The sequence below is a fragment of the Stylophora pistillata genome, chromosome 9 (genome assembly GCF_964205215.1).
Source record: "Stylophora pistillata chromosome 9, jaStyPist1.2, whole genome shotgun sequence".
Lineage (NCBI taxonomy): Eukaryota > Metazoa > Cnidaria > Anthozoa > Scleractinia > Pocilloporidae > Stylophora > Stylophora pistillata.
Window position 1 is genome coordinate 7,085,117 of NC_142527.1, and position 16,077 is coordinate 7,101,193.

The 16,077-nt window shown below is 36.6% G+C and overlaps 1 long non-coding RNA gene and 1 pseudogene across 2 annotated transcripts; both read right to left on the bottom strand.

Annotated features, from left to right (window-relative positions):
• Positions 1-2,313: 2,313 nt before the first annotated feature.
• Positions 2,314-6,493, bottom strand: LOC111326383 (uncharacterized). The gene is made up of 3 exons (XR_002694435.2): positions 5,320-6,493; positions 4,072-4,870; positions 2,314-3,275 (listed from the first exon to the last, which is right to left on the bottom strand). It is a non-coding gene; the product is annotated as an uncharacterized LOC111326383 (long non-coding RNA).
• A 1,255-nt stretch (positions 6,494-7,748) lies between these two features.
• On the bottom strand, positions 7,749-10,616 carry LOC148722995 (L-selectin-like; annotated as a pseudogene). The gene is made up of 2 exons (XR_015992021.1): positions 10,526-10,616; positions 7,749-10,038 (listed from the first exon to the last, which is right to left on the bottom strand). The product of XR_015992021.1 is annotated as an L-selectin-like (transcript).
• Between the last annotated feature and the right edge of the window lie 5,461 nt (positions 10,617-16,077).

The following is a 16,077-nucleotide window of genomic DNA, read 5'->3' on the forward strand; positions in this document are numbered from 1 at the left end:
TAACCCACGTTTGTATGCCTTCTCATTTCTTTTCTTGTCATTTGCAGGGTCTCATACTTCACTTGAAATCACCGCTTATGGCAAGCAACATATTATTTTGGAATATAATGAAATATAACATAAAGCGGTATGCAGTGGAGTAACGTCTACCTAGCCATTGTTTTTTAACCGCGCTATCACCCTCATCTCTAAAAACGATACATAATAGTGAGTTTGTATGACGTATTCTTCGCATGAATCTACATTAATATACATTACAACCCTTTTCGGGAGACTTAAACCGGGCTGTATTGAGCAGTTAACAACTTTTTGAAAGGGAATTTTGCAGGTGCCATTAATTTTAAGATTTCTCGGAGACAAGGCCAGACCACAACACCGGTAACTAAGTTCCCAACTCAGAGGTGCGTAGGTTTTTTTAACGTCGCCTGCTATTTAGCATAGAAATGATGCAGAGGATGGAACCTGTGGTTTTTCGTCGTTATCCGAGAAGACTAAAATGTCTAAACATTTGCAGATGTCAAAGCGAAGATGGCAAAATCTCCTCCGTTTCTTTTTTTTTTTTTGTTTTTATTTTTTTTTTCCATTTTTTCTTAAAGACCCTGAGTTTTGGTCCAGTTGGGGCTCCAATCCTCGACCTTCTGCACTCCGGGGAAGAAACAAATCAGAGTGTTCTAAATGGTCTCCCTCTAGATTTCATGAGCACCTCTTGACATGATTAAGTTTTAGTTTTCGTATGTCTGAGTGTTATGTTCAGTTCTCTTTCTGTGTGGCTTCTTCTAGCTCTGGAATAATAGATGATTACTATTAAAAAAAATGGTTTGCTTCCTGTAAAGCAGGAGTTATGATCTGCTGCGTGTATTCTATCCACGAAGAACTGGGTGCTGGAGTAGGGCCATGAAAAAATGTGCAAAGAAGAGAGTAGTTCTCTTGTCTCCATGGAAACTGTAAAAAAAAAAAAGACATCTATGGCACTTCGTCAAGAACTTCACCAAGAAATACGTTCAAACAAAGCGGCGTCGAAGTGTTCCGGGGTCTCATCTCATACGTGGTGCTGTTTGAGTAAAACTATAGACTGCGTTAATGAGATGTCACCTGAAACATGGCGTTGCAGTAAAGGGAACCAAAAAATCAGAACACAGAAAATGCTTAGATATGCTGCCTTAGGGAAAGTGTAACAGCATACCGTGTAAAGCAAAAAATCATGATGCTAGTCCAGGATATATATGTGAAAGCAAGTCAGTAAGTTAATTATCTTGCCGAGCAGTGTTTATCAAAGTACAAAACGCTTTAAAAGTCAATAAGAAGGTCTTAGTGGACTTTCATATCGAAGAAAGTAACTTATAATCATATTTTTATCTTAGATTATTTCACAGTTTCACCGCAGGAGGATATTTTTTTATCGAAAGAACGATAAGACCTGCGTTTACCGGCCAACCGTTAAGGAAAACGGCAAACCCACTTAGAACACAGCATTGACAAATAATAAAACTGAATATTGGCTTAAGATGCTATTAAAATGTACGATTTAAATTGTTGAAACGTTGATATCAAATCTGTCGTGAGTCTATTGCACAGCGTGAAATGCCATACTTCAACTCCCGATAACTTTGAAATTTTTCATCTAGCCCGCGCAATGCAATTTCTATCCCTTCTTCTAGAAATAAAAAGAGTACGAGCGATACTTATCTTGAGAACTCGATATGCTGTCGCTACAAATTGATACACGTTTCTGCACGTCTTTTTTGGTCTTAAATTAAAATTCTTTAGAAAGGAATCGATCATACAGTGCATGATGCAACAGGACACTTTGTAGTTATGGCTATGTGATTAATAAATGAAATGCAAGTTGCCGTGCCTCTGTTTAGTAATAGGTCGCAAAGAACGACGAAATGTGATGAGAACAGAAAAAATGGCTCACGAGGCCCAGCCGAGTGAACATAGAGGTCAAACATTTGCGCGTGTGGGGGCCTTGTAATTATTAGATGGCATGCTTTCAGGCTGTTAGAACAAAACTGTCTCACAAGAGTTAAAAACAACTGCGCAAGCCCGTAAGTCACGATGTTTTAGAAGAGTACAACTCTTTTGTCCCTATTTTTGTCTCCTCTTACACAATTCTATGAACGTTTTAATTTTCTTTTGCATTTTGCAGGACAGCTGTTGTTTTCCTTTCATATTTGGCTCCGGAAATTGGCGCATGTCCAGCCTGGATTGATTCCCTCACGCATGCCTGACGTTTGAACGCTGTGTTAGCCGAGCCGGTGTCGCTAAATGTTCTTTACAGGGATAGTCAAGTTTAAAGGATTTTAATTTCAAAGCTTATTGATTTAACTTTTAACTGTTATTTATCTCATATATGTTAAACAAATAAAAGATTGCCGGAATACCCTTCCATCCAACATTTACTGCTAGATAGTTGTTTCATTTTGATTAGTAGGATGAATGTGTATAGCAAATGCTCTAATCATATTATAAAATGTGTCCCATTGTTTAAATCAAATTGTTCATTTATTCAGCGTTTTTTGGTTTTATGATAGACCAAAACGTGGTATTTGTAATACAGACGCAAAAACAGGTATAACAATTAGACGCTGTAGTTTAATTCAATATCATCAGATCTCGAGAGTGTATGACTTACTTTTTAAAAGGACAAAGACATTCGGGATATTTACAAATTTTTGAACTTTACTCGGTACACCGACTCTATGTGGAACGAAATCTTCCCTATTGTATGAAAACAAACACCAAGTACAAAGTGCATTTAACTTTAAAACTTTTTCCTTCGGTAGGCCTATGCGCGAAACGCCGATTTATTACTACTTACAATCAGTAAGTAATTCTGATTTTTTCCGTTTTATATGCACCTAAAGAGAATAATCCTGAGCATTCTGATACACAACAGTTGATGTTGTTACAACCATTTTGGTACAATTCACTGAAAATTATTTCTAGCAAAATAGTCCGGTATTTGAAGTTACAAAACAAATGATTACAGTTTACTGTCTCCACAACAATGATATGTTATTATTTTCTTTAAGCTTTGAGTTAACTTTTTATGTTTATATTTAAATCATGTTTAGGATTGGAAACAAACAGAGTTCACTAATGTTCCCTTTCCTTCGTTCCTCTAGACCCTGCCGTGATATCTTCATGCTTGCTGTCTTGACGTTATCATTGTGGGAGTATAATGTTTCGGACTGTCCTTGGACAAGCTAGGCACTGTTTCCTCGGGAATGGACCAGAACTGGGTATACAAGACCACGGTAGGGAGTGGGCACCTGGATCAAACATCAGACGAATAAGGTGAATGATATCTTACAGGCAATTAGTGAAACCAGCGACACTGAATAATGGTAGAAACATAGCGGTGAGGAAAGAAAACAACAAACAAACAGACAAATGGTTCCACCTGGTCAGTCATGTCCTATTTTGCTATTGGTTAAGGTTATATTTTATTCTGCTTTCAATTGTTTCCTTTTGCTTTTTGTTTTGTCTTGTTTTGTTCTTATTGTTTCTTTCTTTGTTTGTTTTTATGTACACATTTATTATATCTCAAGGAAGTCCTGAGTTAAATGTGAGCGTTTTGATTTGGTTGTAACTTGGTCTGTAGTTTACTATGCATTGCACGGACCGTTTCCACAGTAACGATAATTAGCCGTGTTTTTTCGGTTACGAAGACCCGAAAAATTCAATTTAAACCAGTGTGGTTCGAGTGCCTTATAATAAGCCATTCATCAACATCACTTTCTCGATCCGTATTCAGAAGTAGTGGCCCTCTGTTGTACGTTTTTTTTTCATTTTTCTTTTTTCTGCATGGTCCGTACTTATAATTGGGGTAATATTCCCAGTGCGGCCCTCACACTCGATTGGTAAGACGTTAGCATTTTTTTAGAGGATACTCAAAAATTTGTTCAGTTGCCGTGCTTTAGCTGCACGCTTGATTATCAACTGTATATATTGAGAACTGAGGAAGTAACTATATCAGTATTGGCTTCTTAAATCAAACAGCGCTGAAGAAGATAGAAACATGAAATCATGAAGATAATTCTTACTAGAGTTCGTGAAATATATTACCTGTGGCGCTTTCTTCTTCTTGTTTCTCTTGTCAACAACTGCATACAAGTATTCTGCTTTCTCACTAGCCTGAGGTGTCTCTTCGATCCCTACACAGGACGCCCGGTTCACAGGTAACCCACTAGTTCCTTTCTGAGGACGGCCCGGAGATTCTTTGAGGGCGCAAGTTTCAGAACAGACTCTACCATTTCTTTGTTTGTGAACTACAGCGTAATCATGATCCTTCTTGTTTGTGTTGTCAAGAACTTCATACAAGTGTTCTGCGTTCTTGCCAGCCTGGAGTGTCTCGTTCACGGCGGCCTTTGTGTAGTCCTCGATCTCTATACAGGACGCCGGGTTCACAGATAACCCACTGGTTCCTTTCTCAGGGTGGTCCGAAGGCTTTTTGAGGGCGCTTCCTTCAGAACCGGCTCTGCCTTTTCTTTATTTGTGTACTACAGCGTAAACATGATCCTCGTTTTCTCCTTTTTCATCATGAAAACTAGGTGGCTGCTTTATTCCTCTCTCCCCACTCACCATTGAGTTATTTCGTGTTCGTTCCTGAACATCTAAAAACTCCTCGTATGCTGACCTCGACTTTCGATGAGTGTCATCAATGTCAACATATTTGCACTCATTTTGGCATTCGCTCACTTTCTCGTGGGTGGCCAGGTCAGATTCCGTTCGTGAAAGGGTTAGGTTAACGGTAACCTCAGTGGGGCTCTGTCTTTGTTGAACAAGCACGGGGTCGACTGATGTCTGTGCGGCGCTCAAAGGCTTATCGTAGCTGCACATGGCACGATCTTTGCCCAAACGTCATCTACATGACAGAAGAAATTAGGCCCCACTCAAATTTTATGTAGCAAATTGCTTATGAAACAATTTCAAATTTGCGTTTGACTGGGATGTTTTTTGTTCCTTTTTTCAGTGCTTAGCAATTTAAACCGACCCTACCTTGTATCAGAGCCTAACTTTTTGAGGGAGGCCATGATAGGGAAAGATGACTGCCGTGGGTATCTGTAACTTCAGAACTGTTTATTCCTTAATTTTTAGAGGACAGGTGACATTCATTTCAATTCCCTCTCTATTTGATCAAGTTGCGTTGCTTATTTTACCTCTTAAATACAAATGATAGAATAGCTCCGGTACCGTGGTTCGCTAAATATGACCTGAGCCGCAAATGGAACATTTTTTCTAATAAATTCATTAATTAGCAAAAATAATAAAAATGTGGTTAAATATAGATCACTTTATCTAGATTCAACTTACTTATTGATATGTCATTGTCATAGTAATGCCACAAGATCGTGCCACCGGTTAATTTTCATCATTGTTGTCGGTGTTAGTGTTGACAGAAACGAAAACAAAAAAAATAAATAAATAAATAAATAAATTAAAAAATAAGGAAAGGTAAGTGTGTTCTTTTCGAAGCATTGTCAAAAAGTGAACACCACAAGAATGGATAAGTTGCTGTAGTTATTGGAAGTTCATGTAATGGGGATGCTATGCCATGCAGTTATTCACGGTTTGTTTATAATGTGGATCACTCAGGGTAAAGGGTAAAGGATAAAGGAAGCGACAATTATGTAAAAACAAGTAAAGAGGATAAAATTCCCGGTAGACAAAGAGCTTGATGACAAACAGATGAAAACACAATGGAAGACACTTATATTGTTTATTGTGCCTCCGTCTTCGAAAGACCAGTAGTCCAAAAGCGACCACAATGATGAGAATGAAAATAGCTGACAGTGCCACTACATTTACAACCAAATTAGGCTTTCTGGTGCGTACATTGTCATCCAAGGGATTTTTAGTGATGGTATTCCCAAACGTAATCCCTTTATTGATGTGTAAAAGAAAAGGCTGTTTCAGATAAAGCATAGAGTTAAGAGTGTAGATGTAACGCTTAAAAAAATAATATAATTCCATTTATTTTAGCTAAAGTTAGACCTTTCCGTAGCCTCCGCCTGCATCTTCATATGAATTTTTTTTTTTTTTCATCTCTTTTTCGGAAAAAGGTGGAAGCTAATACTCTTTTAAGGCATAGACGTACATTATTTTAAATCTATTTAATATGAACTGAAAAAAAATGACTTACAATGGGATTTACAACTCTCAGTAGAAAGATCAGTGATGGGTCTATATTTTAGGATAGATAACGGTTTACTTGAATAGTGTTTTACATTCTCAATTAATTTATATATTTGTATTTTTTTTTTTTTTCTATTGAGCTGAAAAGCCCACTTAGGGAGCATCAATAAAGTGTATGTATGTATGTATGTATGTATGTATGTATGTATGTATGTATGTATGTATGTATGTATGTATGTTTTAAGTTACTCGCCGTAGTAGTTGGGGGGAATTTCTTGACTGGAACAGTTTTCGATGCATGGGATTCATCCGTCGTCACTACAGAGAAATGTCCAACCAATTTAGGTCAGTGATTCACTATTAGCCATATTATCTCAATAACAATTTAAAGTTATCACCTATAGGGATTATACAAATGCTTGGAACTTAATATAATGATAATGGTATGGATAAACTCCAATGGAACAGATAAAAAAACAAAAAGGCGTGGAAATAGAAAACCGTTTATAAATTTCTGTTTCAAATTTAAGAAGTTGTTAGGTATTTTGGCGACAGATCCTTTGCGTGTGCATCCCCTATGCTTTGGAACAAACCTCCTGATTTTATACGATATTCCGCAACCTTAATTAGATTCCTTCAAACCAGGCTCAAGACTTACCTTTTTAAAATCGCTTATAATTTGTAGTTAATCTTTATCTTATTTTTTTAATTACTTCAAATCTTATGTAAAATCATCGAGAATCATGTTTAATGGGTTTTAAGAACTGTAATTATTATTATTATTATTATTATTATTGTTATTATTATTGTTAAAAATCGAGTTTCCAGAGGGGGTTTGAACCCACGACCCTCCGTGATCTAGTCGGATGCTCTAACCACTGAGCTACAGGAGACTCTATGGTGAGCAAGGGTCAATTAGTGGGTATTGACTGGAACCGCATCACGCGGCTACACAGCCAAACATCAGCTAGCGTATAGAAGCTCACTAACAGCATCACGCTGTCACATTAAAGCATCACATGCATTAAAGCATCACATGCAGCCAACCAGCCTCCAAAGTGAGCATATAAAGAGGAAATAAACAATTTTTAAAAATTGAGTTTCCAGATGGGGTTTGAACCCCATGTAGCTCAGTGGTTAGAGCATCCGACTAGATCACGGAGGGTCGTGGGTTCAAACCCCATCTGGAAACTCGATTTTTAAAAATTGTTTATTTCCTCTTTATATGCTCACTTTGGAGGCTGGTTGGCTGCATGTGATGCTTTAATGCATGTGATGCTTTAATGTGACAGCGTGATGCTGTTAGTGAGCTTCTATGCGCTAGCTGATGTTTGGCTGTGTAGCCGCGTGATGCGGTTCCAGTCAATACCCACTAATTGACCCTTGCTCACCATAGAGTCTCCTGTAGCTCAGTGGTTAGAGCATCCGACTAGATCACGGAGGGTCGTGGGTTCAAACCCCATCTGGAAACTCGATTTTTAAAAATTGTTTATTTCCTCTTTATATTATTATTATTACTATTTTATTATTATAATAATTATTATTATTATTTGTTTCCAGGAGTAAGTCGGAGAACGTCATGCCACTTTATTTTATTTATTCAGCACTTATTCACATAATCGTTGAGAAGTATTTGTCGTATAAGTCAAGCCTTTCACCGTTAAAACGCCTAAGCAATGGTAACAATATGGTAAACAAGGTACCTTCAAGAGGTATATTCACAAAAAAGTTCATCAAAATGGTCCTTTAGAAAAAATAAAATGATTTACGAAATTTTGCAACTGCCGGCAGATTTTCGATATCTATGGTCAGTTGCTCTTTATTCAATAACTATGATGCTGATTATAATGGTGAATAACAACAAAACAAATTAAAAAAGAACCAAAATATGTTCGATTTAAGACTGGTTGCAATTTTTTTTGGGGGAGGGGCTGGTCCTTTTCTATACACTAACATATATAAATTTTAAGCTGAGGTGGATTTTCCGGGAGTAGTAAGTCGGAGAAGTTATGCCGCTTTCCTTGATTTATACCTAGATTCACAACTGATTTCAAATATCATTTTGACATGTTGTTGGATGGGTGTAGCTTTCCATAGCATATCCTTCTTTTAAGGGAAGTAGAAAGCAGGGGTAAAAGCGCAGTATCTTGATATGTTTATAAAAAAAATTGAATAAATAGGTGAATTAATAAATCAATAAATAGCTGACAAGAAAAAAAAAATTGAAAATTGACGAGAGAGGCCATTTGACTGACAACTAATACCCAAAATGAAGAGTCTATTTAGCCAATAGCTCATTTCCGAATTGCTTTTAACCTCTTTTTCAAAGCGAGTCCTGGTGCTCATCCTTTCGTATGGTAAGTAAGTTTCCATTCCCATGCAAATTAAACTCATGGGTAAGAGGTTCTAGAGTTCCGTTTAAATCACGCGAGGTCGCAGAAGACTTCATCCTCGCTGTAGCTGGTCTACATCTGCACTCATAAGTTTTAGGTCTTTATTATTTTAATAGTTTTTCCTATTTAGTAATGCTAAATTTTTTCCTTTCTCATATATCGTAATCAGTCCTCTATCTTGAACATTGATATTAACCATTTTAAATATTGGTAAATAATTAGATATATGGTTTAATATTGTAAATAACTGCTATAATTACTATTAAACGAGGCGGGCCAATTTTTATCATAGTTTTTGTAAATACTTTTAATGATTATAGGGAATAAAGGTTTTGTTATTATTCAAATTAAACTCATTTTCATACGTATGGTTGAGCACCAGGCCTCGTTTTGAAAAAGAGGCCAGACGTAATTCAGAAATGGCCTATTATCCGTTGACAAGTGACTTGCCTTTCGCACCACTCTGTTAGGTTGATGAATGAATATCAAAGCCTTATCATTTCCAATCCGAGGTCGTTTGTCGAAAGTTTTCTCAGATTATGGCTTTAACAAAACTCAAAAACTCGTTCCTCCTGCAGATTGAGGCGTTCAAAATTTCTTGGAAGCGGAAGAAAACCAAAATACGAAAAGAAAACCCGAAAGTTACTATGCTTTGTTGATAGCTTTTCTCGTAGGCTGAGAACGAAAATTGACAACTGAAATATTCGCCACCGGCCGTCTAAATTAAGGTTATGCCAATTATCTGTTTTCGCAACGATTCAACATATTCTTATCATCTCGAGCATGATCACCCAGCGCCCTTGCGATTTTTTTTTCGCGAACTGTATGTTCCCTTTTATTTTAATTTACTGATAAAGGCAAATTTTCTTGGCAATAAAGGCGTAAGCGCACGGAGCTGACAAAGTTTGTTTGTATCCACCAACAAGCTCGATAAAATTTGTTTCCAATGACTGTGAGTCTATAAAAATCCTTTTGGTAAACTGTGATTTAAGAAATGAATTGGAAAGCAATTTTGCAGTAATGAACACTAGCAAGTAATATAGAGAAAATAAGACCTAATATGAACAGACAGGGGGACTATTACCTCCTTCCTCTTTACATTCGCACACAAATCCTGCTTCTCTTTTGCTATCGTGACAGCTCACATCATTATACCGCCCATGGCCGCCGTATTTTTTATACATTTGTGCACAGTTCTCAATACCGTTTGCGTTGCTAGGTTCTCCTCTTGCCTAGGGCCACACTCCTTTACTGGACACATTCACTGTGCTGTTATCACTCAACCATCTCCATACTCAAGTTGTATCTTTTCTCAAGCCTATGAAGTACTCAACTGTTTTCTTTCTTTGAATAGTTTTATTCAGAAAGTTCCATTCCTCGCGACTCTCAATAGAAACAAGGTTATATCCAGACTTTTCACAAAATTTTTCGCCTTCAGACCAATTGCACCGGCCATTGCTATCGTGGAAAATGTACCTGGAACCGTCGAACTTATACATATGACCTGAAAGTAGAATTCAGCAAAGACATACCGCATGCGTTAACCATTGACCTTGTTAGTCGATAATATCACTGTGGCAAGTTGAGAAGCATAAATAAACTTCTCATAAAACATTTTAATTAAGGTTAATTTAGATGAGTAAGTTCTAATCACTGCTTTGAAAAACAAGTTCAATACATCAATGTTGGGCAGCAATTTTATGAAACCTCATTTTCAAACGAGCTCACCCTAGCTATTCAAACTCACGAGGTCGAGTATGATAACCCAGAAAATTTTTCTGCAGCGATCGTAAGTTTACAATGGTTACGTTGTGTCTGAGTACAAAGTGTGTTGGGCATTATGTGTCCGAACACAGGTGCAAATCATCATTTGCATCAAGAATTTATAGCGCACCCGATTTTTTTCGATGCTACCATCCATTGTCCTCAGCTTTCAGGTGGATTCGAAACAAATGAAACATGTAGCATGTTGATCTAAATATTGTGCTTACCAGCATCACTCTTTATGCGTACAGTTCCAGTTAGCACGAGTGGAGTAGAATATACCGCAAAACACGCTTTCTCCATTCCACCAAGCAAGTGTTTCTCATAAGGTGAACATGCATTAAAATGAAATTGTTCGCGAAGGCACTTCCGTTTCGCCTTAAGTTCTTAAAGGAGTAGTTCCGTACACGTCGCCGCGCTGAAACGTGACTGTCAACACCAAAAGCAAGTGTATTAAGCACAAATGAATGTGCTAATTCTAAGTCAAACATTGTACTCAAACCTTGTTCAGTTTAAGTTCCTATTTCAATCTCTCAGCTTTCCACTTCCCGATGATTCGTTCATCACCAACACAACAAGAGGATATTGAAAAGAGCATGGTGTATACGACAAAGCCAGATTTGTAGCGTCTGATGTCTTGTTTTCATTTAGTTACCGAAAATTTACTTTTATGAAATATATCATGTGCGCCACACATCACAGTATTTAATCTGATAGTAGCAATATCCCAAAATATCAGTTAGACATAGATATTACAAATAATCTGCAGACATACATACACAGAGAATTTAAATTTTTGCTTTTTATTTGATGTTTCCATTCTCAATACCTTATTCGGTATTACGGTTGATCCAGACACCCTTGATTTACATCGGAATTACTCGTTTTCATAAAAGTAAATGAAAAATCCAAACGTAATCTTCGTTTTCCTCTTTGATTGGCTTGAAATAACTGATTTTTTTTCTTTTGTTTTGTTTTGTTTTTTTTAGTTTAAAAAACAGTTCTTGGGAATTTCTCTGCGTTTCCACAACTTCCCTCAGATGTTTATTTGCATTAACATTATAAGTTTTGTTTCGGCTGAGTAGAGTCTGAGACTCACAGGCTACTGTTAGCATTTTGCTGGAAGCAGTTTTGCAGAAAGTTAAAATGAAACTTTCGTTTAAGCACTGACTAATACAAATAGAGAATATTTTCTATGTAGACGCTTTAATAACGCTAATGTTATTGATATTATTTTTTACTTTACTTTAATTTTTTTTAAGTTAGTCATTTATCTATTCTTCTTTTTCTTTTAAAAGTTGGGTTAACATTTTAATCAAGCTTGTCGCCATCGATCGATTGTATAAAATACTTTGATTGAGATGAACGAGTCACCTGAGAGCTAGGGAAGCTACACAATTGCAGTAAAGTCGGTTTAAACAATCGTTGAATGTCTTCTGGCAGTCAAGTTTTATGTTAAAATGATTGGCATGAGCCATGATTTAATTCTATGTTTGAGAAGCTTCCCATTCCGCTTTAATGTAATAGTTACTAAGTTAGTTCGTGTTCAGTACACGTGTGCATATTAATATTGCGGAAAGCCACGTGTTACATGCATGTTTAGATCTGAAGCACTTGATACCCATATTATAACACGATTTGCTAAAAACATGCTTTTAAAGATTGATCTTCTGGTGGGAGATATCACTAAATAGTCAGAATGGATAAATCGTCTTTCGCGGTAGTCTTCGCCATCCTTACTCTATGTGGAACCATATATGTAAATATTCCTACTGGTAAACATGTTACTTAGAATCCGGATAAGTCTAGGCATGATGTCTGGCGTTAAGGAATGGATGTTTTGAATAACTTAGCCCTACTTATTACCGGATAGATAACTCTAGAAACAGATTTGAAAACTTTTTATATTTTGCTATCAGTATGCATGAATGGAAAAATAGAAACAGGACACAATACAAACATCTTATTTACTTAGGTTTTTTGTTCTGAACGCCTGTCTAAAACGTGCGAAGTTGAGACGCAAGTCGATTTTCCCTCAGAATTTTCTAATTTGATTAATGTTGTTCAGGATGTCAGTGCTTCCTCGTCAGTTGTTACAGGGCAACCGCTGTTCAACTGATTAGTCAAAGTTCGTTATGAAAACATTGTTTAATGTGTTAGATAATATCAGTTAGGGAAAAAAAACTGGTCATTTTTTTACGTTGTAACACTTTTGCTGATTCCATTGTGGATCCGTCGACGAAATTTGCATTTTTGACGTTTCTTGAAGAATTAAAAACAAAGCAAAGCAAAAAACAATGCACGGCGCAAAACACCAAAGAAGGTAAATTAAACGGTGAGTGTTCAGACACATTGTCTTTAAAAGTGGCCCGTGAATTTCAGTACAAAAACTCGTTTTCTTTTAAACTTTGCCCATAAATCGGTCTTAGTCCAAAAGTGATGCAAACCACCTTGGGTTTTCGAAATGTTATTAAACAGTTATTTTCCGAGCCAAAATCACTTCCGCGCTCCAAGGCCCGTTTTTAACAGCGCCGATCATCAAAACTGGCAAAAATTAAATCACTCGTCTTTTCTCAAAACTCTTGTATATAAATGTTATTTTCCTTTCACATCTTAAAAACGACCCTTTGTGAGAAAGAAATCACATAGTATTTTTATTATTTAACGGTCACTAACACTCAAAATTATTTTTCAGTATGAAACCTAAGTTGCCTCTGCCACCATGACCGTGAATATGCTATCTTAATCGCGGTGCTGAATTCAAACGCTTTTAAAATTTAAAGTTATGTAGGTGTTCGCCGGAAGTAAGTATTTTTGATTCATGCAAAATTGTAAAATTTAGGTGTGACGATACTATTGACCAGATGTACTCACGAACCAAAACACTTTATGGGCACTGTGTATCAAAGTGTACATGTAATTTGGTTACCAAATTCAATAAGCTGTCAAGTACTTGTATGGTGCGACATGACGTTCCTTATGAGCAACTAGGCAAGGCACTTCAAGGAAGTTACTTGTTCGGAAGTTACGTCTTCTGACAGTCCTGACGCCAGAGCAATACACATTCATTAAGTCCTGATTTCACCTTACATTCATTAAATGGGTCTTATTGAAGTTTTCTTTTTACCTATATAGTGTATTTCCTATGATACAAACTGTAAGCCCCCGAGCTCTAAAACGCTCCCCTCCCCCGAATGAGCGCCCCCTAAAGCGTAGCGTACATATGTAAAAAACTGTACATTTTTCGGAAATATTTTTATGATTTCTCTTCGGACTTAAATAGTGATAAAACAGAAAAAAAAGTGATCAATAGCTCTTACCTTCCCCTTAATTTTTTAAAAACATATATTTCATTTTGAAGTGTGAGTTTTTAGCTGTAGATCACTGGTACTACCAATTTTAAATGAGTCAACTGTGCCTCGTGTTGCACTTTTCAGCTCTAGTTTGATATCTAGTCTATGTGTACAGATCTACTTGGAAGGGGGGAGGTAGTATAGGCTGTGTTGTGTGTGTGTGTGTGTGTGTGTGTGTGTGTGTGTGTGTGTGTGTGTGTGTGTGTGTGTGTGTGTGTGTGTGTGTGCAAATATTGATGACCCACTTTATAAATGAAATTTTACTTGTTTTTCAATTAATGCTTTATTAAGTTCTTCCCGAACTCGGTATGGGAAGAAGTATTATTCCAGAAAAGCATATCACAGCATCATCAAATACTAAATACTTCTAATTCATTTCCTTACCATGCACGTTGCACGGTTGAGCAACAGCAGAGCATGGGTTCCCGATCAAAATGACAGAAATCCATGGATACATGTGAATTTACAGTATTCTAGAAATATCACAGCAATTGCTGGCTCCTATGTTACCCGCTATTATATGACTTTCAGTTCTGATGAAAACAACTGCAACAACTATAAAGAGCAAGGGAAAAGTTGAGATAAAAAGAATAGAATTCATTATATAACTGCACACACACCTAGTTATTCGAGTTTGAATCGCTTTATCTTAGTGAGTCTTCCTGTAACATTTAGATCGGAGACTATGATGATGAATAGAATACACGATTGTTATCTTTTCATAAGTTATAAAATGTCTAACGATTGTGGTCAAAAATGCGCTTTGTACATTTTATTTATATTTTAGTACACTACAATAGTAATGTGATCTCATCGAAATTGATACGTCGGTTTTGATAAAAGAATCATCGGGTATTAATTTTATTTTGGACGCAATGTCATTCCGGTTTGACCAAGTTGAGGTTACAAATGACAAACATACACCTGGTTGCTACCAATAGTTTGTGTGTTTCAGATATCATTTTAAAAACTTTAGAATACAGAACTCAAGAAGCTAGACGGTTGCTTTCGACTGAGTCCCGAACAATTCTTACGCTTCTCGGCGTGTTCTTCAGACCTCCTGTATTCTTCTTATCCCCACACGCTGACGTAAGAACCAGTTCTTAATTTATATGCATACAGGTAAAATAGAACAATATAACGAGGTCGTTATATGTAGCCAGCAAGTAGGTAATTCTGGACAAATGAATTTTTGCAATCAATTTCATCTTTTGTTTTTCATTAGGGTCGACTCGCGAGCAACAAGGGACAAAAACTACTGGTTTCAAAGAATCACCAACAAAGGTGTCAAATTCCTACACTTTTACCGACTAATAACTAACAATTATTTATCAAAGTCGTGGTAGCGAGTATTGGATATTTACCGAGCACTGAGGTGTATAGTTTTTTTAGTATATACTAAGACAGTGATATTAAATAAGATTAATATATGATGTAAATATTTTCCTACGTATACTGCAATTGCAACATTTTCGGGTTTAAACCCCAGGTGAAATGCTTAGCTATGAATAGCCTCTGAATGTTTAGGAGACGTCACGCGTACTCGTGTCAACCTACTTTTCTATCAGATATTGCTTCGTACACTGCATTGTAACATTTTCTTAATAAGCACTTTAAAAACCATTAAAAAAAATCAAAAGGTTTTTGTAATTGTTGTTTGTTTCTCAAGCTTTCTTTACCTCTGAATACAGGACTTGGCCAAGACTTTCCAGACTTACGCACAATTTTTCTAATTCCCCCTCTCCTCTTCGACCGCGAAGTCCCAAGTCTTTCTCTATTTAGTTCTGTCTCAGTTTCTCAATCTAGATTAACTACACAGTTTCCAGTAACCAAATAGTTAATGATTCAGCTAGTATGCAGAATTTCTCATGATTCATATCTTTCAGACAGGAAGTCTTAGAATCATGGAAAAGGCCGAAAATTTTGAATTAAAAAAAGTTTGGAATCTACGCAAACTTTTCTTTTAAACAAAAAACTAAAAATGGAACATTTGCTTTTACAAAAGAAAATTGTTCAATGTTTAACAATTTTCAATTTTTTTTTCAAATGATGCCCTATCTCAGGAATTGACGTCTCAAAGTTTTACAGGTTTTGAGCTTAATGCCCGAAGTTCGTTTGGTTTAGTCAGAAATGGATCCTAACTATATAACTATGAATTAAAACTCTGAATTCTCTCATAAAAGCCATTTTCAAGGGTGCAAGACTTTTCCTAGGCTGCTCATTCAGAGTTGAGAACTATACCTTTTTGAAAGTACCGTCAATGCTTCCAGAAGTGAAAGATGAGGATGCAACGATGTACAGAAGGGAAGTTGAAGGAATTTACTTCAAGGGACTGTAACAGCAATTTTTAGGAATTGTTGGTGAATCAAGGGAAATATAGGCGAAGTGACCGAACTTTTTGATACGCCCCGTACACAGGTCAATAT